The sequence below is a fragment of the Vipera ursinii genome, assembly GCF_947247035.1.
Source record: "Vipera ursinii genome assembly, chromosome: 1".
NCBI classification, from domain to species: domain Eukaryota; kingdom Metazoa; phylum Chordata; class Lepidosauria; order Squamata; family Viperidae; genus Vipera; species Vipera ursinii.
This window is the reverse complement of record NC_139512.1, coordinates 145,549,193-145,574,791: the sequence shown is the minus strand read 5'-3', so window position 1 is coordinate 145,574,791 and position 25,599 is coordinate 145,549,193. Positions and strand designations below refer to the sequence as shown.

At 42.4% G+C, this 25,599-nt stretch overlaps 1 protein-coding gene across 1 annotated transcript in view; it reads left to right on the top strand.

Moving 5' to 3' along the window:
* Nucleotides 1–24,839: 24,839 nt before the first annotated feature.
* The window catches only part of LOC310632508 (nebulin-like), a gene marked incomplete at its 3' end in the record, with an annotated part of 30,204 nt that continues 29,444 nt past the window's right edge, over nt 24,840–25,599 (top strand). The window contains exon 1 of the mRNA XM_083349738.1: nt 24,840–25,092. The remainder of the gene's footprint in view (nt 25,093–25,599) is intronic.

Sequence of the window (25,599 nt, the reverse complement as noted above, 5' to 3'; positions counted from 1 at the left end):
GCATGACACTCCTGCTATAAATAATGATCATTTTGATTGTATAACAGCATCCAAAGAACTATAGTGCTGATGTATTGGCCACAACATTTCACCAAGCTTCAGACTATTCAGAATGAGCAAAACATTGGCTGGGACCCGCATTGTAGTTATACTGTGTGCATACTGTGTACTGTGTACTGTTGTCTTGTTTTATCTGTATTGTTTTAGGGGTTTACAAACTGTTTTAATTCTCTGTTTCATTCTTGGACCCTTAGTCACTTTAGATGGGGGCGGGGTGGTTTGTTGGCCATATAAATTTTGACAACACACATTCTTCACTTTCATGGTAAGCAACCTTGTGCAAAACACAGAAAAAGGGGGGGGGACTCAAATTCAGACACGATGCAAGAAAAATGAGAAATTACAGCTTATTTTAATGTGTGCCAGTGCCGTTCCACCATACCTCTTTATTCCTTTTTATCTTTGTGTAAACTGTTCTTGCTTCTGCTTCACACATTGCTACTCTTTAAATGTCTCGCCTCTCATTTGTAGACCTGATTATTATATACAACTGTGACTTGCTTAATTATCTTCTTGACCCATCCGCTTTTCTTTGAGGTAGTCCACAACTTACAACAGTTCTCTTAGTGACCGTTCAAAGTTACAACAGCACTGAAAAAAGTGGCTTATGACCGTTTTTCACACTTATGGCCATTACAACATCCCCATGGTCACATGATCAAAAATGCTTGGCAACTGACTCGTATTTATGATGGTTGCAGTGTCCCCGGGGTCAGGTGATCACACTTTGCGATTTATACATGTAGACCAATATGGTTTCCTACCAAGAAGGCAAATTCGAAACAATATGAGGATGATTTGGAATATTTTGGAGTACTACGATATTCATAGTGAAAAACAAGTAGCTCTGATGTTCTTGGATGCACAAAAAAGCCTTTGACAACGTAAATTGGAATTTCATGTTGAGGCAGTTAGGCTATATGGACTTTTTTATAAACATATTCAGAGCTATATATGATAAACAAGAGGTGAGAGTTATAATTAATGGAGAAGTGACACAAAGCTTCCAAATTAGGAAAGGTACAAGACAAGGGTGTCTGCTCTCGCCGCTAATGTTTATTTCCTGCCTGAGCAGGGGGTTGGACTAGATGACCTCCAAGGTCCCTTCCAACTAATTATTATTATTATTACTCTCGAAGTACTGACTAGAATGATTCGAAAGGAAAGTCAAATTAGAGGCTTAAATATTAAGAAAGAAACCTATAAACTGCAAGCATTTGCTGATGACCTTGTATTTATCTTACCGGAACCGTTACATTCGGGTATAAGACATGGAAATATTAGAAGAATACGGAGAGGTAGCTGGACTGAAAATCAACAAAGACAAAACGAAAATGATAGTTAAAAATATGACTAATACACAGAAAAATGACCTGGTGGAGAAAATAAATATCCAAACAGTGAAGAAAGTTAAATACTTGGGAGTACAGCTAACAGCAAGGTATATTACAATTAATTTAAACAATCAGATAAAGAAAGATGGAAAAATCTGCAACTCTCCTTCATGGGGAGAATTGCAGCAGTAAAGATGAACATTCTACCTAAATTACTCTTTTTATTTCAGAATGTCCCCATAAAATTAGAGAATTTTTTTAAAAAAAAAATGTTTGGCAACTGACTCATATTTATGATGGTTGCAGTGTCCCCGGGGTCAGGTGATCACACTTTGTGACCTTTTGACAAGCAAAGTCAATGGGGAAGCCAGATTGATTTAACTGTGTTACTAGCTTAACAACTGCAGTGATTCACTTAACAACTGTGGCCGACAGAAATTTTGGGCTCAATTGTGGTCGTAAGTTGAGGACTACCTATATTTGTTTTGCCCTTGGATTTGCAGTCATTCTCTACATGAGCAAACTACAAGTATTTCTTACATTTTCTTTTAAATGTACACCTATACAATAAATGTTCGTTGATACATTGCTTGATGACGAGCAAAAAAATCTGCCCGTCCCTTTCTGCACTTTCCAAATTGTGTTAATTGTCACCTCTTGTACTCAGAATTCTGCAAATGCCAGATGAGGTATACAGGACAAACTATTTCCAGTATAACACTAACTCTTGCTAGCTTTTCTTTTGTCCAAGAGGAACATTAACAGCATTCTTCCCATTGTTGGGCGCAGCAATGCAGCCTTCATACAAGTCAAATCTCCCGAGTGGGTTTCTTTATAGCTTGGCTGGGCTTTGTTATATTTAGAGGGTAGTTTTGGAGTATCAGCTGTTTGGGAATGCATCAGTTCCTTAAATATTGCTGGTATTGAGTTCTTAGGGGAGTCAGTGTCAATATCACATCATTCCATAGACAAACGCTATATATTTAAGATTTCTCCCACTATATCATCTGTTTTTCCAGCTTTAGCATTTCTCGTCAGTCTCTTCCTTGCAGCATCCCCTTTGTTAATAATATGTATAGCATTTGTGTCTATATTACTCTTGATTCCATGCAGGCTTCTCAAATACTCCTACCCACATTCCTTCAATTCATATTCATTCAAAATAATTCCATTCACTTTTATTTGTATAGGGGCGGCCGTATACTTCTTTTCACAAACAAACAAATGAATAAATAACAATATGCTGCTTGCCGAGAATGGTAATCCTCAATACATTTTGTTCTTTATTAGTTATTAGTCTATTAGTAGTTTATGATGTACAGTGTTTTTTGCCAAACTTTTATGTTTTTAGATTTTTCACCAGCATCCATAAGTATCCCTTGAATCCCCCTTATAAAATTAATTGATAATATTTGAAAGTTCTTGTTGTGCATCAGGTGTCATAAATATTAGTTTCATTTTCTTGATGGATTTGCAATTCCCATTCTTTCGAGGACCATCTCTCTCATTCCATACATTTTAAGTACTTCTTTTGTATAAATCCACTTTTGAAGAATTCTTCTGATGAGCAGGTAGACCAGACAAGACACGCAGCCAGCTAAGCTATTTCTGGTTTATCGATAAGCTATGTTAACAGAAATGTGTAAATCTGAAAGTACAATTCTCCTGCCTTCACCTTTACAGCCTGATAAGTTAGGTAAGATCTTTCCTGAGCCTTTTTGCTCCACCCTACATGCAGCTATGTGCTTTGCTCCCTGTTATCTGACCGTTCCTTAGGCAATATTTCTTTGCCCAATCACCCAAGGTCACTCTCACCATTACTTCATGTTTCTACTCCTTTTTTTTAAAAGGTAAAATGGCATAAAGCCACAGGTGGCTCTGAAGATATTTGTCTTTTCCACTAGATTGGATAGTTTGCGTGGTCCATGTGCCATGGAGTGAGATCTAGGAATCATGCTTTTTCCATAGTGGCCTCTGCCCCGTGTAACAGCCTTCTCCTGACATCTGACAAATTCCCACCTTCCTAACATTCTGGAAAGCCATGAAGAGTTGGCTTTGCCCCCAGGCACTAGGGACAGTAAGTTTGGATCCTGGTTGACTGACTAGGTCAGGGGTAGGCAACCTTGGCTCTTTTATGACTTGTGGACTTCAACTCCCAGAATTTCTGCTGGCTCAGGAATTTTTCTTGATTTTTAGTTGTATTGTTTTTATTGTTGTTGTTTAATTTCTGTTGTTAGCTGCCTACATTTGGATGCCACAAGATGGGTGGCCATATACATCTTTTAACAAACAAATAAATGAATAAATAACAATATGCAGTATGTCAGATGTATATGTCAATCATGCACTAATCTTAAGGCTTGATGTAGTTTTTAAAACTACTCTTGCCTGTTCAGTTTTCTCCTGTTTCTATTCTGTGACCCTATCTTCCCTCCAAATGCAGTCCAACTATTTATATCGTTGTCCTTCCTGCATTTAATTTCCTTTTGAGATAATAGTTTGGGGTTTTATTTTTCAGTGAAATATATTACTTTTGCCTTCTTCTGATTTATCCTTAGCCCAGATTTGCTTTGTTGATATACTTGATCAGGGGTCTTCAAACTTGGCCCTTTTATGACTCATGGACTTCAACTCCCAGCGTGCCTGGCTGAGGAATTATGGGAGTTGAAGTCCACGAGTCATAAAAGGGCCAAGTCTGAAGACCCCTGTACTTGATTAGGTAAAGTTTATAAAATTTTCTTGCTCTTTGCTAATGGAACTATCATCTACATAGTTAAGCTGTTTATTATTAATCTATTGATGTTTATTCCTTCTCAATATTCTTTGAAAGATATTCCAAATAGCTTCAGAGTGCATACTAAATAACCAGGATAATAATATAAACTCTAGTTGCACTCCAAATAATAATTGAACTTCAGTTGCTTTGCCTTCCTGTTTAACACATGCGCTTTGCTTGCAGTATAAATTCATAAGAATGCACAACAATACATTCAGGCCAATAGTTTTCAGAATGTCTATCAAATTGTCATTTTCCCTACTTTTCGTGATCAGCAAACATGCACAAACATTCAATTTCAAATCTCTGCACCTTTCTACTCAAATTTGTGCACTGAGAAGTCTTTTTCACTTTTAAATTCATAAAAAGAGCTCTGTTTTGCACTTTTTCTGCCTTTTAAAATCTGAACTGCTCATTTCTGGCTTTATATTTTTGCAACTTTTTATTTCTATGCACAATTTAGAATATCTTCCTTTCTCACCAGATGCATTTTATTTGCATTTTTTCTCACCTATAGTCAGTTTTATGCCATCATTCCACTGAACATCCTTTCTTCTATTTCTCATTATTGTAATTCCACATACTTTTTTGCACTCTGCTACTATAATTTCCACCCTGTTGCAAGGAGTTACCATACTTTCTTCTTTTCTTATACCCAATAATCATTCATTCTGCTGGGAGATGAACTTGTCTTCCAATATTTTTTCATGATCGACTCATATTTTCTTTTCTTGCGAGAGACCTCTCAACCTCCTCCCTCCCTCTCTTCCTCCCTTTTCCTCTCTTCCTTTCCTTAAATCTTCTCTTGATACCACCACAGAAATAGTCTGTGTATGTCTCACTATGTCACCAATAGAGACCTTGTCCCAAACGGGCCTGCCTTATTTTGGCCACTGGCTGCAGTAACAAGTGTGCAGACTGGTAGAAAAACTGTCATTTCCCTGCCCAAAAATATTGCAACTTAAATACTGAGAGAATGCAATATTCTTGCGGCACTGAGAAAAATATGCTTGCAATAAATGTATATTGTATTGTAAAACTACTGTATTTGATAGGCTCTTCTATAAGAGCTTACACTGTTACTACTGTATATTGAAAGACATACTGGGGAACACTAGAGAAAACAGACATTGAGAACTCATGTGATTGTCCTCTTGATATGGGCCAAGGTCTTTTTCTTCACATGCTGAAACATTCATGTATTGCTTAACATTGGGCATGCATTGCCACATTTGTTGAATGGATTCTTTGGGAATGACCAAACATAATAAGCATTAATTAGAAAATAAGAATGGTCCTTCTGAATCTCTCTCTCTCTCTCTCTCTCTCTCTCTCTCTCTCTCTCTCTCTCTCTCTCTCTCTCCTCTGTCTGACCGAGATGCCCTATGCACAGTCACTCATGCGCTTGTGACCTCCCGTCTAGACTACTGCAACGCTCTCTACATGGGGCTGCCCTTGAGGACCACTCGGAGGCTTCAGCTGGTGCAGAATGTGGCCGCGCGAGTTGTGATGGGGGTTTCCCGATACTCCCATGTAACACCTCTTCTCCGCGAGCTGCATTGGCTTCCGGTTGCCCTCCGGGTGAGATTCAAGGTGCTGGTGATGACCTATAAAGCCCTGAATGGCTTGGGCCCGGGATATCTGAGGGAACACCTGCTGCCGGCATCAAGCTCCCTTTGTCCAGTGCGCTCCCACAGGGAGGGTCTTCTCAGGGTGCTGCCGATAAAAGACTGTCGGCGGATAACACCCAGGGGAAGGGCCTTCTCTGTGGGTGTGCCTGCCCTCTGGAACCAGCTGCCCATGGAGCTTAGGACTGCCCCCGACCTCCGCGCATTTCGCCAGGACCTGAAAACCTGGCTCTTTGAGCTCTCCGGCCCAGGCTGAGAATTTTTAACTGGGGTTTTTAATTCTAGGGATGATTTAATCTTTTTAAATTTGTTTTTAACTTTTGTATTGGTTGTTTTAAATGCCCTGTAAACCGCCCTGAGTCCTTCGGGAAAGGGCGGTATATAAATTTAATAAAATAAATAAATAAATAAATAAATAAATAAATAAATAAATAAATAAATAAATAAATAAAAATATCTTTTATCTATTCAATTTAGTCTTAAGTGCACCCATCATTGGATGTTCCTACCATTCTCATACTGGGGAAGCTACTCCTCTTCTAGACCTGAAATAAGATTCAGCTACCAATAAGTCCTGGAATGGGGATGATACGATAATAGAAGGAGAAGGTTACCCTTTGGGCTGGGACAATATATCCGTGCAACGATCTGGCACCTATAGCATATGCATCTTTGCCTGAATTTAGACAAGATGGCTTCCACACTTACAATATTTAGCCTGGTGAAAAAAATAATGAATAGTTTATTCGCCTGGGGCAGCTGTTCTGCCAATTATAGACCATAACATTTTATTTTTTAAAGAGAAATTAGCCATTGAAGCAGAAATAATATTTTTCTCCCCTATTAACTCTCCAAATCATTCATGATACTAAAAACGTTGATCAGTTGCTTGAACTCATTAATACGTAGAGTGGTTCAAAACAATTTTCTTCCATTAGAAACAGCCAGAAAGTTAATCACTAAGTATTTCAAGGTAAGTGAGTTTTTTTTATTACATGAAAGTGTTGTTACTTGTTGTCAGAGTCACTTTCTGCATGCCACGCTACTAAGAAAGCAGGAATTCTCCCCACTGCTACATGTGAGGTGGCAGATTGCCCAAAACTAAGCTGGCTGCCTGATTCGTGAGCATAACGCTGATGCTATCTTTGCTGAGGACAAGGAAATGCTGCACCTGGCTCTGTCCTTTCGCTATTATAAAAAAAGACCAGGCAGTAATAGACAGTCTGTTCTACTGCCTAGGCAGCAATTGTGAAGAAGCCTAAGAGGAGCAGATTCTGCAGGGCTACACACAAGTTCTGTGTAGAATGAGGATGGATGGATGGATGGATGGATGGATGGAAGGAAGGAAGGATGGTTATCACTGATATTAATATCATTGTAATCTATTCAACTTTCAATGCCATTCTGAAGGTAGAAGCCTGCATTTTGGATAGAGGGCCTGGAAGCAAGAAAAAAAAGAGAATACTTTCACATGAAAGGAACTCAAGTAATAAAAAGATGACAAAGAAAAAAAAAGTGCAACAAGAAAACTGAAGTGGCATTTTTTTCACGCTCCAAAAGAACAAAGCAAACACATTTTAGACTAGAGCGTCTTAGAGAGCAGCTTGATCTATCACGTTTCTTTGTTGGAGTCTTTAACAATAAACCACATTGCCTTACTCAGCCTTTTACTCCTACTTGCATCAATATTCTATGAGGAAGAGGAATTATGGCTGAGCCAGGGGTATAGAATACGTCCCTTAGGAATAAAGCTTCAGATGCAGTTTATTATGTCCCTCCCTTAACCAGATTGCCTGAGGAATATGTGAGACATTTGCTACCCTCAAGTATTTGAGGCTACGTTCAAGGAGAGCCTTACAGCGCAGGCATAATATGAATTCACATCCTGCAGAGTCTCGGATAAGCTGGATATAAATCAGGAGATCTGTTGTACTGTGCATAAATATTTTATTTAGTTAGGATTTATTGGTTCTCACTATTTGGCTTCCCAAGTTACTAAGTACAGTCATAATAACCTTTGCAAAGAGGGCCTTTGTATACAGGAAAATGAGGCCTAGCTCCCCAAAAGTAGCAGAGGATAATCCAAAGCCTCTTTCATGGCTAGAAAAGGGTGAATAGGTTAACATTGGTTTCAATCAGTTTCTTGTTTTTGTTAATCTGTCCAATCTGTTAGATCAGTGTTTTTCAAACTTGGCCACTTCTAAGGTGTGTGGATTTCAACTCCCAGAATTCCCTAGCCAAGTGTATTACTTATTTATTTTCCATTTGAACTTGAAACTTGAAAAGGAACTTCTCTTTTTCCAGACACCAAATTTGTTTTCACAAAACAAACACAGCAGTTTCTCTCTAATATAACTAATTTTGTGTATTGTCCCCATGAATAGATTTTTGTAGGGGGTTTGTATAGTGTTCAATATCCATTTTTATTGGCAAATTGTTGGGTAATGTGTGACTTTGGTTTTGTGGATTTGTTCAAAATGCCAACTTAGATGAATTTAAGTGAGAACTGGAACTTTCTTGATTTGCTAATTTTGGGTATTTAAGGGCAGGGTTTCAATGGTATGCTTGCGGTCACCATTTTGATTTTTTTTTTGACCCTCCTTCACAGATGCACATGATCTTGCTGACAAGGATCTTGTGGCAGACTGGATCAGACCAGATTAACAGTCCTGTAAATACTGGAGTCCCAAGGGCAACTTGGATAGTGCAGTTATTCTCACAGCATTTCTGGGCTCAGTTCTTTCCTTGGATGTGGCACAGCTAGTTTGCTTCCAGGCCCAATTCAAGGTGTTGGGCTCTTTATAACATGGGTCTAGATAACTGAGGAAGCCCTTACCCCTTGGAGACTAATCTGTCCCACTTGTTCCAGTGGAAAGAGCTCACTTCAGATCCTATCAGTTAAAGGAAGCATGGGTTTTCACGGTACAAGGATCACTCTGTTTAAGATCTTGGGACCGTAAACTCTGTATTATAGCACAGCAGGAGGTGGAATCAGGCTGTGTTGGGACCTATTAAATTGTTCTGAGCCCCTCAAACGTAGCTCCTGTGAACACACTGGTGTGCATATACAGATGCATATTCTTCAAAAGGGATATTATGCAAAGCCGTTTCTAATGCGTTTGAGGAAGTCATCTTTCAGTCTGTCTTAGAAATAAAGGATGAACCGTTTGCCTTTGTTGTAGAAATAATAAACAAAGTCCAGCATATGCACTGACACCAATCCCCAAAATTCATATTAAAGGTTTGGAGACGTGTGTTGATTGGTGAATTTCCTGAAGGAAAGGGAAGTCTTCTTTCTGAGAAAATTATTGGTTAGCATAACCCTTTGTCTACCTCTCTGATTTTACCAGGACTCCCAATTTGGTCTTTTATGAATCTGAAAGCAGGGAAGGTTAGCTTTCGGAAAGCTGGGAAAGGCTAGCTCCACCAAAAAAAGATGGGATAGCATGGCTATGATATCTAAGCTCAAAAATAAAGATGGGAATTGCGTAGCAACTAAGTCTTAGACATTCTGTCTCTCTTGTTTGCCATTTAGTGGCCATTTAGACAGCTGAAACTCAGATATGATAGTCACCTATGGGATGGTGACTAAGACATACAGTCATAGAATAGTATTTATTTATTTGTTGGAGGTATGGTGGTGTTCAATTTATATCTTGTCTTTGTTTAGCACTTCCTTCAGGTTTTCCCTACAACAACCCCTCTCTTTTGTAGGTTGGGCTGAACAAGAAGGCTCAAAGGCCTCAGAGCCATCTTGAGCTGTTGTGACTTGAACCTGAGGCCCCCTAGGCCTAGTCCAGCTTCCAACTGCTACATCACATTGACTCTCTTTTATCAATAAAGCGATAAAACATTTTTATGCATACAACAAAAAAGATTGGGAAGGCCAGCAGAAAAAAGAGATCAAATAACAAGGAGCAAACTCCCTATTGATTTATTACAATAGCTATATATTCACGTTGCTGAGAGGACCCCTGAATCCACCAAGCAAATGGTTTGCTTTTATTCCAGGCAAAGGCAGGTTGAAAACTGGAATTTTCTAAAAGATGCTGGGGGGTTAATTTTTTGTGCCTGAACACTGCATAATATGCAATATTCTATACATCAATCCCTCTCTTTTGTAGTCAACTTTAATGGATGACTAAGCAAAGCTGCAAGGGCGTTACTCAGCCAAGAGAGTCCCAGGAGGTGAAATGTATGATGCATCTGAGTAATGTATCTTTCACTTCGCACAAGCAGCTAGGAAAATGAATTCTAAAAATTGTATTAAGAGCTGGTGCTTGAAGGAGCAGAGGAGGCTAACAGGGTTCATGTGTGTATGTGCCACCTTTTATATCTACAGGTATTCGACAACTTGAACGGGGTGATTTAGTTAAACTGGAACAAGGACTCCCTAGTTATGCTTCAGCATCCCCTTAATGAGCCTGTTTTGCAGTCAAAATGATCTCATCTGAATATACTAAAGAAACACCAGATAAAAAGATAGCGACCTATCATCAGCCATTCATTTTTTTGGTATTAATAAAGTATTTGAAAAAGAAATGGCTGAATGAGAATGAAGGTCTAAGTGCACATTTTATTTCCATACAATGTCCAAAGAAAGCTTACAGTGAAGGCAATAGTATGTACCTTTAGTAATAGTGTCTTTAATTCCTTGTCATCCAAGGAAACAACAGCTTCTTTAAACTGGTTTTCTATTTCTCATCTACTTTAAGGTCTCTTTTGAAGTTGTTCTTAAAATTATGAATTGCATGACTTTCAAAGTCTCTTTTTTGCATCTTTTACTATTTTCTCACATGTCTTCAGTGCATATTTTTTTTCTTATTGTTTGGACAACACCATCAAATTTTGCAGGAAATTTGCTTTTCAACAACTTTTTACATTCTTTATTAATCTGATTTATGTCTTATAGGATTTATTATTCAAAGCTGATTATCAGCTCCTCCTATACTATACTTGTAAGCATATCAGAAATAATAACAACAAATCTGGTTGACTTTCCTTCTATCTACCTCTTAGATCTTGCTAAACAAGTACTTAAAAATCCAGTGCCTAGTGCTCTATTGATCCAGAGTCCTGATAATGCAGCATTGCCACTAATTTGGGATCCTCAATGGAGGTACTGGGCAGGGACGTGTGGAGTACTGAGCACCAATTAGTACACTGTAATTGTTGTGTATGTAAATAGTTGCTAACAAGGGAATTAGCAGATTGCATTATAGCAGGGTTTTGAGCGGGAGATTCAGGTGCAATCATTGGATGCAATAAACTAGAAGCGGGAAAATAGACTCCGTTGATTGGTTACAGTTCAAACACTACCCCTATAAAAGGTTGCAACATTTGACAGTTGACAGTTGACTTTTGTGTATTCAATAAACTCGTTCATTGTTAAACTACTCTGAGTCCTCGTCTATCAGAACTAAACAATTGGCGACGAAGGTGGGATAGACAGAAGACCAGAGAATTGGCGGAATTGTCGCGCAAAGGCGGCAAATTCAGAAACGAGTCACAGTCAACCGAGCGGCCGCGGCAGAATAAGAAAAATTCTCCGAATGGCGCAAATTGGGTCACTGAAGGAATTCGACCCAAACTTCCCCGAGGATTGGGAAGAATACATCGGACAAGTCGAAGGGTTCCTGTTAGTGAACGGAATCACAGACGACCGGAAAAAGGCGGCAGCATTATTGACGATTTGCGGCACACCGGTCTATCGAATCGCTGTCGGACTGTGTCAACCGCAACCGGTCTCAAGCGTGCCTTATGCCGACCTCCTAGCCAAACTAAAGGTCCACTTTACACCTAGGAGATCCGAACTCTTCTGGCGGTGCATCTTTGAGAAGAGGAACCAGAGACCGGGAGAATCCATACAAAAATTTGTCGCTGCCGTCAGGGAAGCCGCAGTACGATGTAAATACAATTTAGAAATAAGAATTCGGGACCGAGTAGTACTGGGCTTGCGTGACGAGCAGCTACAAAACAGAATAATCGCCAAACCCACTGGCGATCTGCAGGAAGTGATCGATGAACTTTTAACGTACGAATCCACCGGGTATCGCGACCCCCCCCCGCAGCAGCATGGCAGCATCGTCCGAGATCAACCAAGAGGGCTATGTGGACTGCGGGGAGGCGGACCAGCAGTGGGTAGAAGATATTGCTGAAGTCTCTAGGCGATTCGGGAAATTGACGCCAAGACCACCCAGAAGTGAAGGGCCTGAACCTAACCGCCGTCAACAACACGCAACTCCGCAAAGACAAGCGACGGGGGCACAACGACCATGGAGGGACACCGCAACCAGACCGCGCGACAACGACAACCAGAACCGGTGTGGCAGCTGCGGAGGCAACCATCCCCACGCCTCTTGCCGATTCCGTACCGCAAAGTGCAGGGCATGTGGAAAGACCGGCCACATCCAGGCCATCTGTAGGAGCCGTGCTCGCGACAACCGCCTTCACGAAGTCGATGTGTGGCCCGAGGGTAAGGTAACCCCTTATTTCAGTGGCAAGGAGACCCCTAAACCCTGGGTTAAAATTCCAAATCTAGGGGAGGTGGCGCGTGTCAACCGCAGGAGAAATGGGAAAGGTAGCAATTTTCCAGAAGGAAAATTAAAAATCATAGTCCATCTGCAAGGGGTTCCTTGCAGAATGGAAATAGACTCAGGGGCTTCAGTGTCAATAATTTCCAGTGAAACCCTTGAGAGGATTGAACAAATAAGTGGAAGAAAAATTCCACTTAGTTCAACAAACATTCAATTAACTGACTTCCAAAAAAGCCCCATAAAAATAAAAGGAAAGATTAGCCTTAGCGTTAAATTTAAGGGATTTAAGGGGGTCTTAGAATTAATAGTTACTGAGGGACATAGGACTAGTCTAATTGGCCTTAACTGGTTCCCTGCCCTGGGCATTTGGATCGGGGGAATAAATTCAGTAATTAAAAATAAGACCCTCGAATCAGTCTGCAATGAATTTGCAGACGTATTCGATGGATCTCTGGGTAAATACAAAGGGCCCCCAATTAAATTTAATCTAGACCCCTCAGTAAAACCAATCAGGCTTAAGGCCCGAAGGGTACCTTTCGCCCTGAAGGAAAAAATCGAGGCCGAGCTCGACAGGCTTGTAGGCCAAGGTATATTAGAACCTGTTGAGGGTGGTTTGTGGGAAACGCCGATTGTCACACCCCTCAAACCCAATGGGGATGTGAGAATCTGCGCTGACTACAAGGCCACCCTGAACATTGGAATGAAAAAACACGCTTACCTGGTCCCGACGGTGAAGCAGGTCCTCGCCACGATCCAGGACGGCGCCATGTTTGCCAAGCTAGACTTGGCGCATGCGTACTTACAATTGACTGTTTCTGAAGAGGCTGCAGAAGCACAGACGATTGTTACCCACAAGGGGGCGTTCCGAGTCCACAGACTGCAATTTGGTATTGCAGCAGCTCCAGGCATCTTTCAAGAAGTGATGGAGAGGACCTTAAAGGGCATACCTGGAGTATGCCCTTACTTTGATGATGTCTTGATAGCTGGAAAAAATGAGGAAATGTTAGTAGAGCGGCTGGAACAGGTATTGGGCAGATTTAGGAGGGCTGGATTGAAACTAAAAAAGGAAAAATGTTGCATTGGGGTTAAGTCCACTGATTTTTTGGGGTTCAGGATTGACAAAAATGGAATCCACCCTACCCCTGACAAAATTAAAGCAATTAAATGGGCTCCTGAACCAAGGAACAAGGCTGAACTACAGGCCTTCCTTGGCTTGGTAAACTTCTACCATACGTTTGTGCCACACAAGGCTGCCATTGCAGAACCCCTCCACAGACTCTTAGATAAGAAGACTCCTTGGCAGTGGCTGAACAAACATAGAGTTAGTTTCCAAACTTTAAAGGACATTCTTTCCAGCCAATCAACTGTAACCCACTTTATAGAAAATAAACCAATTTACCTAGCGTGCGATGCTTCGCCCTATGGTGTAGGGGCTGTGATCAGCCACTTAGACAACCAAGGAATACAAAGACCAATCGCATATTATTCCCGGACACTAACCAAGGCAGAGCGGAATTATGCTCAGATAGACAGGGAGGCATTAGCAATTGTGGCAGGAGTAAAAAAGTTCCATGACTACCTTTATGGTAGGAACTTTACCATACTGACTGACCACAAACCCCTGTTGGGACTGTTTACCACGGATAAACAGACTCCCCAAATCATGTCGCCCAGAATGCTGAGGTGGTCCATTTTCCTCTCAGCATACTCATTTTCCCTCCAATACAGACCGGGCAAGGACATGGGACATGCTGACGCCCTTAGCAGACTGCCCTTAAACATCACGGAGGAAGACCCTGCCCCTGTGGGACAAATAATGTCCCTACAGGACATTCCTGATTGGCCTCTAACTGCTAAAGACATAGATGTGGCAACAAATAATGACCACACTTTAAAGAGAATAATGGCCTGGGTCCTGAGTGGGTGGCCAAACGCCAACCCGGATGCAAAATACATTCCCTATTTTAGAAGAAAAGATGAACTGTCAGTTCATTTGGGATGCTTACTGTGGGGAAACCGTGTGGTTATTCCTGGAATCCACAGATCAGCTATTTTATTAGAATTACATGAAGGACACCCAGGAATAGTACGGATGAAGGCGTTGGCTAGGAGTCACTTGTGGTGGCCAGGACTGGACAACGACATTGAGGAATGTGTTGCCAATTGCCATTTGTGCCAACGTTCTAGGCCAGAACAACAACACATCCGTACGCATAAGTGGGAGTTAGCTAGAAATCCTTGGTCCAGGATTCATATTGACTTTGCTGGACCTTTCCAAGGGTTAACATTTCTGGTAGTGGTTGACAGCTTCTCTAGATGGCTAGAGGTAGTACCAGTCAGTTCAGTAACTTCAGGAAGAACAATACAGGTATTAAGGGGCCTCTTTGCCACTCATGGGTTACCGGATGTAATCGTGTCTGATAATGGGCCACAATTCACATCTATTGAATTCCAGGATTTCCTCAAGGCCAACTCGATTAAACACAAGACATCAGCACCCTTCCACCCATCCACCAACGGCTTGGCTGAACGAAATGTGAGGACCACGAAAGACGCCTTAAAAAGAATCATTCGGGGCGACTGGCATCAAAGACTGGCCGAATTCTTGCTGGCCCAACATACGACCCCATGTTCTGCTACAGGCAAAAGTCCAGCTGAAATGAGGTGGGGAAGGAGACTAACCACCAAATTGGACAGATTACACCCTGACAGACTTCTACCAAGTGCTGAATTGGACATTCCAAATAGAACATTTAAAGTGGGGGATTTAATCTGGGCCAGGAACTATGCCCAAGGGGACAAATGGATTCCAGGGGTGGTTACTGAAATATTAGGTCCCCTGTCGTACACTATTGAGGGGGAAGGGAATAGGATCAGCAAAAGACACATAGATCAGCTGAGGAAGAGATCTAGTGGATGCTTGCCAGTAGATGGGGACCAAAGTATATTTGGGGGAAACAGTACATCCAGGTTCAGTGATAACAACATGCCAGAGAGTGAGGTAGTGGAAAGGCAAAATAACTCATCCCCTGGTACCCAACAACAACAATTTAGTCAAATTGACTGGGAAGTACCCCTGCGAAGTAGGCCAGTGACCGCTGATCTTCAAACACAAACTAATACACAAAACAGCAACAGGGAAACATCAGAGTCTGGTAACCAAGAGCCCAGGTCCAACAGAGACAATCAGCCAAGCAGACAATCAGAAAGAGGGGTCCCTAGCAGCCAGAGTAATAGATACCCTTCTAGAATACATAGGCCACCAAAATATTTAAAGGATTTTGTACAGAAATAACAACAACTGGGGGGTAAGGGGTGTTGTGTATGTAAATAGTTACTAACAAGGGAATTAGCAGATTGCATTATAGCAGGGTTTTGAGCGGGAGATTCAGGTGCAATCATTGGATGCAATAAACTAGAAGCGGGAAAATAGACTCCGTTGATTGGTTACAGTTCAAACACTACCCCTATAAAAGGTTGCAACATTTGACAGTTGACAGTTGACTTTTGTGTATTCAATAAACTCGTTCATTGTTAAACTACTCTGAGTCCTCGTCTATCAGAACTAAACAGTAATGAATGAAGCTCATGTGAAACCAACCATTGAAAATATATGAACAGGATGTTGTTGTTAGCTGCGAAGTCATGTCCGACCCATCGCGACCCCATGGACAACATTCCTTCAGGCCTTCCTGTCCTCTACCATCTTCTGGAGTCCATTTAAGCTCACACCTACTGCTTCAGTGACTCCATCCAGCCACCTCATTCTCTGTCGTCCCTTTCTTCTATTGCCCTCAATCTTTCCCAGCATTAGGCTCTTCTCCAGGGAGTCCTTCCTTCTCATTAGGTGGCCAAAATATTTGAGTTTCAACTTCAGGATCTGGCCTTCTAAAGAGCAGTCAGGGTTGATCTCCTCTAGGACTGACCGGTTTGATAGCCTGGCAGTCCAAGGGACTCGCAGGAGTCTTCTCCACCACCATAGTTCAAAGGCCTCAATTCTTTGGTGCTCAGCCTTTCTTATGGTCCAACTTTCACTGCCATACATTGCATCTGGGAAGACCATAGCCTTGACTACATGCACTTTTGTTGACAGGGTGATGTCTCTGCTTTTTAGTGTGCTGTCTAGATTTGCCATGGCTTTCCTCCCCAGGAGCAAGCGTCTTTTAATTTCTTGGCTACAGTCCCCATCTGCGGTGATCTTGGAGTCCAGGAAAATAAAATCTGTCACTACCTCCATTTCTCCCCCATCTATTTGCCAGGAATTGAGAGGGCCAGATTCCATGATCTTGGTTTTCTTAATGTTAAGTTTCAACCCAACTTTTGCACTCTCCTTTTTCACCCGCAACAAGAGGCTCTTTAGTTCTTCTTCACTTTCTGCCAGTAGAGTTGTATCATCTGCATATTATAGTTTTGGGGGACTTCAATCTACCATCGCTGGGAGGATCATCTGAGTTGGCTCGGGAGTTCATGGCTCCCATGATGGCCATGGACCTGACGCAAGTAATTTCGGGACCGACTCATGAGGGAGGCCACACCCTTGACCTAGTTTTCCTATCTGGACGGTGGTTAGATGATCTTGGTGGGGGCTCTCCAATTATTATGCCCCTGTCATGGACCGATCATCATCTCCTGCGGCTGGTCTTCTGTTTTGCCACCCCCCGCCGTGGGTGTTTGGAACCAATTAAATGGTACCGCCCCAGACGCTTAATGGATCCCCAGAGGTTCCAGGCAGCGCTGGGGTCCCCACCTGCCTCCCTTGCTCACAGCTCGGCAGATGCCTTAGTGGAAGCCTGGGAAAGGACGGCCACTGAGGCTCTTGACCGAGTTGTACCCCTGCGGCCCCTGACCCGGTGCAGATCCCGTCGAGCTCCATGGTTCTCTGCGGAGCTTCGGGAGATGAAGCGTCGGAGATGGGGCCTAGAGAGCGGTTGGAGGTCCAGCCGATCCGAACCCGACCGATTGCGACTAAGAGCCTACATTAGGTCTTATCTCGCTGCGATAAGGGAGGCGAGGTCTAACCACTTCGCCACCCTTATCGCGTCCGCAGATAATCGCCCGGCCGCCCTGTTTAGGGTGACTCGCTCCCTCCTAAATCAGGAGGTGAGGGAGGATCCCTTGCAGGGTCGTGCCGAGGAGTTTAACCAACATCTGTCGGACAAAATCGCTCGGATTCGGACCGGTCTGGACTCTGACTGGGCAGAGTCTGACGATCAGGACACTGGCGGTCTTGTCGATATCATCTGGGAGGAGTTTGATTCTGTGACTCTGGAGGAAGTGGACAGGATCATGGGGAGGCTGAGCACCACCACGTGTTTATTGGACCCGTGCCCTTCCTGGCTGGTTTATGCAGCCCGGGAGAGGACACACAGCTGGTTCCAGGCAGTTATATCGGCTTCTCTGAGTGAGGGTAGCTTCCCCGCCGTCTTGAAAGAGGCGGTGGTGAGGCCCCTCCTCAAGAAGCCTGTCTTGGACCCAGCTGTATTAAACAACTTTCGTCCTGTCTCCAACCTTCGCTTTCTTGCGAAGGTTGTTGAGAGTGTGGTGGCGCATCAGCTCCCTCTGGTCCTGGATGAAGCGGATTATCTAGACCCGTACCAATCAGGTTTCAGGCCCGGGCACAGCACGGAGACGGCATTGGTCGCGCTGGTGAATGATCTCTGGAGGGCTCGGGACAGGGGATATTCCTCTGTCCTAGTCCTAGTTGACCTCTCGGCGGCTTTCGATACCATCGACCATGGTATCTTGCTGCGGCGTCTCAGGGGATTGGGAGTGGGAGGCACAGTTTTACAGTGGTTCTCCTCCTATCTCCAGGGACGTTCGCAGTCGGTGTTGGCAGGAGGACAGAGGTCGACCGCGAGGTCTCTCATTTGTGGAGTTCCTCAGGGGTCGGTCCTCTCGCCTCTCCTGTTCAACATCTACATGAAACCGCTGGGTGAGATCATTCGTGGCTTTGGAGTTGGGTATCATCAGTATGCTGATGATACCCAACTTTTCCTTTCGACCCCAAACCACCCCAGTGATGCCCTCAACGTGATGTCCCGGTGCCTGGAGGCGGTTCGGGTCTGGATGGGGAGGAACAGACTCCAACTCAACCCCGACAAGACTGAGTGGCTTTGCATACCTTCATCCCGGGTTTATTCAGATGTTCCACCTCTGGCTATGGGGGGTGAACTATTACCCCCGTAGATAGGGCTCGCAACTTGGGAGTCCTCCTAGATTCACGGCTCACCTTGGAAGACCATATAGGAGCTGTGACTAGGGGGGCCTTCGCCCAGGTTCGCCTGGTGCGCCAGTTGCGGCCCTATCTTAGCCGGGATGATTTATGCACAGTCACTCATGCGCTTGTGTCCTCTCGTCTGGACTACTGCAACGCTCTCTACATGGGGCTGCCCTTGAGGACCACCCGGAAGCTCCAACTGGTACAGAATGCAGCCGCGAGAGTTGTGTTGGGAGTCTCCCGATACTCCCACGTTACACCGCTGCTCCGTGAGCTGCATTGGTTGCCAGTTGTCTTCCGGGTGAGATTCAAGGTACTGGTAACAGTGTTTAAAGCCCTTCATGGCATGGGGCCGGAGTACCTTAGGGAACATCTGCTGCCGGCATCAAGCTCCCTGCGCCCTGTGCGTTCCCACAGAGAGGGCCTCCTCAGGGTGCCACCGATCAGAGAATGTCGATTGGTGGCCCCCAGGGGGAGATCCTTCTCTGTGGGCGCTCCGGAGCTGTGGAACCAGCTACCGGTAGAGCTCCGGATGGAGCCCGATCTTCGCTCCTTTCGTCGCGATCTCAAGACGTTTCTGTTTGTTCAAGCCGGCCTAGCCTGATGGGGATTGGTGGGGTTTTTTAATTTTGTGCTTTAATTTTAACTAGGTGTTTTAGAATTTTATTCCAACTGTTTTAATATGGGCAATTATTTAATCTTGTTTTAATGTTTGTATTTAGTATTTTATTCTGCCCTGTGAACCGCCCTGAGTCCTCAGGGAGAAGGGCGGTATATAAATATTATTAAATTAAATTAAAATTAAATATCTTAGGTTGTTGATATTTCTCCCGGCAATCTTAATTCCAACTTTTGATTCCCTGCCTTTCTCATGATGTGCTTTGCATATAGGTTAAGCAGGAAGGGTGACAGTATACAGCCTTGCTGGACTCCTTTCCCAATTTTGAACCAATCAGTGGTTCCATGTTCACTGTTGCTTCTTGACCCGCATATAGGTTTCTCAAGAGACAATTAAGATGGTCTGGTACTCCTATCTCTTTAAGAACTTGCCACAGTTTGTTGTGATATACACAATCAAAGGCTTTAGCATAGTCAATGAAGCAGAAGTAGATGTTTTTCTGGAACTCCCTAGCTTTCTCCATGATCCAGCGTATGTTGGCAATTTGATCTCTAGTTCCTCTGCCTCTTCGAAATCCTGCCTGTACTTCTGGTAGTTCTCGATCCACATACTGCTGGAGTCTAGCTTGTAGGATTTTAAACATAACTTTACTAGCATGTGAAATGAGTGCAATGTTGCAATAGTTTGAACATTCTTTGGCACTGCCTTTCTTTGGAATTGGAATGTAAACTGATCTTTTCCAATCCTGTGGCCACTGTTGAGTTTTCCAAATTTGTTGGCACCTCCACTAGCTTTGTTGTTGCTCAGCTTTTCTAAGGTCCACTTCACTTCACATTCTAGGATATCTGGCTCGATGTCAGTGACCACCTCATCATGGTTATCAGGGACGTTAAGCTCGTTCTTGTATAGTTGTTCTGTTTAAATTTGCCACCTCTTCTTAATCTCTTCTGCCTCTGTTAGGTCCCTGCCATTTTGGTACTTTATCATGCCCATTTTTGCATGAAACGTTCCCTTCATCTCTCCAATTTTCTTGAAGAGATCTCTGGTCCTCCCTATTCTATTGTTTTCTTCTATTTCTTTGCACTGTTCATTTAAGAAAGCATTTTTATCTCTTCTAGCTATTTTCTGGAATTCTGCATTAAATTGGGCGTATCTTTCTTTTTCTCCCTTGCCTTTCGCTTCCCTCCTTTCCTCAGCTATTTGCAAAGCTTCCTCAGACAGCCATTTTGCTTGCTTGCATTTCTTTTTCTTTGGGATGGTTTAAGTTGCTACCTCTTGTACAATATTGCAAACCTCTGTCAATAGATCTAATTCCTTAAATCTATTTGTCACTATCACCATTGTATTCTCTTGACAAAATTATATCAGCCTATGCCCTGCTTCATTTTGTACTCCAAAGCCAAACTTGCCTTTTATTCCAGTTATCTTTTGGCTTCCTACTTTAGCATTCCAATCCCCCATGATGATAAGGACATCATTTTTTGTGTTAATTCTATAAGGTGCTGTAAGGCTTCGTAGAACCGGTCAATTTCATCCTCTTCAGCACCGGTAGTTGGGGCATAGACTTGGACTACTGTGATATTGAATGGTTTGCCTTGGATTCGAACTGAGATCATTCTGTCATTTTGGGGATTGTATCCCAGTATTGCTTTTCCTACTCTTTTATTGACTATGAAGGCTACTCCATTTCTTCTGAGGGATTCTTGCCCACAGTAGTATACCTGATGGTCATCTGAATTAAATTTAAAATTCCTGTCCATTTTAGTTCGCTGATTCCTAAGATGTCGATGTTCAGCTTCCCTTGATTCATGGATCTTACATTCCTATGGAGAAAACATCTTTACAGCATCGAACTTTCCTTTCACCACCAGATACATCCACAGCTGAGCGTCCTTTTGGCTTTGGCCCAGTTGCTTCATTCTTTCTGGTGCTACTAGTACTAGCCCTCTGCTCTTCCCCAGTAGCATATTGGACACCTTCTGACCTGAGGGACTCATCTTCCAGCGTCATATCGTTTTGCCTTTTGGTACTGTCCATGGGATTTTCATGGCAAAGATACTGGAGTGGGTTGCCATTTCCTTCTCCAATGGATCACGTTTTGTCAGAACTCTCTGCTATGACCTGTCTGTCTTGGGTGACCCTGCATGGCATAGCTCATAGCTTCGTTGAATTACACAAGCCCCTTCGCCATGACAAGGCAGTAATCCATGAAGGGGATGAACAGGATAACAGAGCCCTAAAGGCCAGAACTGAATTTAGCAGTAGAAACATCTGAAGTGAGTGTATTATAAATAAATAAGTATTGTGCAATTATTCTTATCTTTCAAATTATTGATAGGCAGGGCTTTTTTTCTCATAGAACGCTCAGAACGGCATTCTGGCACCTTTTTTTTTGCAAAAAACCAAAAAAAAACCCCTCTCTCTATTGGCTTTAAGAGTAGGCAATCTTGTCTCTTTTTTATAACTCGTGCACTTCAACTCCCAGAAATCCTGAGCCAGCCACGCTGAGGGGAAAGAGAGAGGTTTCCAAGCTGAGCCATGTTGGCTCAGGAATTCTGGGAGTTGAAGTCCTTGAGTCATAAAAGAGCCAAAGTTGCCTACCCTGCACTAGAGGAGGACATTAAAATTATTTACAAGGTTACTTTTTTAGGAACTAAACTTTTAGAATCTAAAACAGCTAATTCAAAAAAGCCAACAGGAAAGAACGTCACATTTTTCATCTGCTTCTGTCTTTTGGAAGGTAAAATTAGATAACAAAATAATCTATTTCCTATGTTAACATCTCTGCAACGAAATCAATAAAGGTAACAAGAAAGAAATGAGAAGCATTTTTCTCAATGTAATATGTCTAATTTAGCTGATACTAGAAAAAATAGTATCTTTTGTACACTCTTGAAAACTATTTTGAATCTATAACTATCTATTACAACTAAACCACTTTAAATTAAACAATTTTTAAGAATGAAATATTCTTAATTTGGACTTTACTTTTACTGTTTGGACTGTTGGGTGTTTTGAAAAATAGATTATTTAGAATCTAGTTATGTTGCACTTCAGTCTTTAAATAATTAACCTAGTATATACAGTACATAACAATATATGATGTTTTCCATGGTGAGCTTAACATCAATAACAACATTTATTAAAAAGGCTAAAATAATTTCTGGTGGTATTATCTGTACATTAAAAATTTGTTGAGTCACAATCTTTCACTTTTCACATTCTGGACAAGCAGTGGTCATGTATCCTAGCAAAAGATGTTACATATGTGCATAAGTGTAGTCAGTAGCATATGCCTTTTGAAAAATATCAAACATGCAAAGAAACAAAAATAAGTCCAAAATATCTGTATTACATCCTGAAATGCCAATATTTGCAACCAATATTTCTCATCCATAACTATGGCACCCTAAGGATACCTGCATACATGCAAATGCTTCTCTGGGATCAGTAACGCAGCAGGGATTGCTTTTTCCTTCCAGTAACAGATTGTTGGGAAATACCAAACATGGCCTTGAGAATTCCAATGTTTGTTACAAATTTTTCTGGATGTGGTTGGAAAGAGGCTGTTTGGCACCGGAGACCACTGCCACGAGGAACACAGCTCTGGGTCAGGGTTCAGAGCAGCTCCCGGTGGGGGCTCAGCACGGACCGTGGCATGGCAACTGTGGGGAGGGGCATCCCCACGGTGGCTGTGGGGAGGGGAATCCCCACGGCATGTGTCTTCGAGCCGCAGGGGCGGGGGTGCAAACGATGGGCAGCAACGCTGTAGCAAGACACCGGCATCGCTCCCAGTGACAGCACCTCTGAGTTCCGGCACCTTTTTTTTTTTTAAAGAAATTAAGCACTATTGATAGGTCTTCTGATGGACTGATAGTACCAAACATTTTGAGTAATGAGGAATGTTCCCATCCACAATTTAAATTTGGAAACTGGATTCATCATTTCAAAATCAATGATGAAGTCACCATTCCCACATGCTTATGTTTCATGATGAACTATGGGGGGATCGTTCGGCATCTGTCTTGAAGTATCTTAAAAGTACAGTGGTGTCATTCAGAGGGATGTCTCATCTTTGTAATCAATCCTGTCTCAAGATTATACATAAGACACTGTTTTTAATGTGGATGTCAAGGAGGGGGTCATGTAGTCATTAACCAGCAGGCATCATTTAAAATAAACAAAGAAAAGAAAAATTTAAACACTAGCTTACATTATAAATATACGATGGCATTCAGCTCTCAAGACAGAATCAATATGCAATGAAGTAGCCGATGGCTTGATTGAAAGTGAAAGGAAAGGAATAGAGGCTAGATAAAGATCACCTTGGAATTTCATGGGGATGCACCCTTCACACTAAGCCATAATAAAGTTGCTTTGATTTTTGGCAATCCATGCCTTAGCAACATACATAAGCCCAGTCCATACTCATGGCCTTGCACTTCAACTTGTAACCACTATATTAGGCAATATTCTAGGGGGGGAAAATCAGGCCTGACATGACAACATAGATAAACATTTGTTCAAATGAGAAGACAGCCAAATCAACAAGTGTAAAGCAGGAATGTCTTAAAACTAGAGTAGGCAGCATTTTTATGGACAAGGCCACTGGTTGTAGTTGGATGATGATGATGACGACAATTATAACGTAGAACATGAATCACTGTCTTCCACTTTGCATCTACAATATATAGTACATCCCGGGCCAAGGAAGACTTTGAGACCCAGCAATTACTTTATGCCCTCCTTTGAAATGATTTATATTAGAAGAGCAAAAAAAAAAAAAACACAAAAAACACCAGGGAGCCACAAAGTCAATGGTCGGAAATTACTGAATCTTTTTATGTATTTATCCAATTTATATAGCTGTACATCTTAAAGAGTGATTCTTGGCAGCAAATAGAATTAAAATAGAATAAAAACAATAGCAAATGTTACAAAAATTAAAATATAAGCAGTCAAGAAACAACAAACCAATCATTAACGCAACCAGGTCCCTGCAGACACCTGGGGCTCCAGGCTTGGGCACCGAACCAGGCATTTAAGGCCATATGAAAAACCAGCAGAAGCCATCCCGGATCTCCAGAGGAAGAATGTTCTGTAAGCTGGGTGCACCATCAGAAAAGGCATTGGCCCCACCAACCTTGAGGATACCCATTTGTCAATCTTTTCTGAATGCCACAACATAGAACTCTCTGTATCTACAACCTATGTCCCAATCCTAAAAGACTTGAGACCCAGCAAATTTGGAAGGGTGGGATGGAGAAAAGACAACAAGACCTCACTTCTGATGATCTAAAGCACGGGTGTCCAACCCTGGCAAATTTCAGACTTGTGGACTTCAACTCCCAGAATTTCCCAGCCAGCGTGGGGAATTCTGGGAGTTGAAGTCTACAGGTCTTGAGGTTGCCAAGGCTGGACACCCCTGATCTAAACATGTTTGTCTTCCCTGTCTTTGATGGAAGGCTATGGTACATTATCTCATGTTCAGAAACCATAGATTTTCTGGGAGAGTGGGATGAGAAAAATCCTTCCACTGGCCCATTGCCTTGAACTTCATTGTAATTAACAACCCTTAATAGTGGTTTGTATTTCACAAAATCTTTGTGAATAACAGTTGAACTGTATATAAGTAGCTGATGCTCTTGCTATGTTTTGACTGAGGTTAAAAAACAAATCAATGATTTGTATGAGCTACTTTCCTTTGCTTGGAGGGTTTACCGAACAGGTGGTCCTCCAAAGGGTCACTATGTATATTTAGTATCTGAAACTCGAGCACGCCTAGTCTGATTGGCTCCCTTCAACCACATGATGATTTAGGAGCTGATGCATCAGAGTAAGGTCGCTTTTGCCCAGCTTTTCTCAGGAGGGAGGACAGTCAGAGAGGCTTTGCTCCTAAGGAAATTTATTTAAATATAACTGGTAAGCTTGCTCTTTTTGCTTTTTTTTTAAAAGAAAGACAGGTTGGGGTTTGCTTTCTACCAAATTGCTGCTTATTTGGGGGATTTTTGTTTGTTTGTTTGTTTGTTTGCAGACTTTATGGCCTGAGGGATTCTTTTTTTTTTTTTACTATTTTACAAATTTCAACATCCTTTCCCCCCCCAGCATCAAAGTTATCCCGCTTGGGGAGAGATCAGTTCTGAGTTTGATGAGGGTTTAAAGGCAGACGAGAGGTTGCCTCTCTTGTTTGCACACATTTTGCACATGGAGCTCAATGGCTCCTTTGGCTAAGCCGCTCTGGAGTCTTTCTCTCCTCCGGGGCTAGTCCTATTCCCTTGGTGAAGCAAACATTTTATCCTTTCATTTTAGATATCACCTTGATTGTACAGAATTGGCACTAGGAAGAGACAGCGTTTGAAGGGCCTATATTTAACCTACGGCACCGGAGTGCCACTTGCCTCAGAAGGAATGGCAGTTCAGCTAACTAGA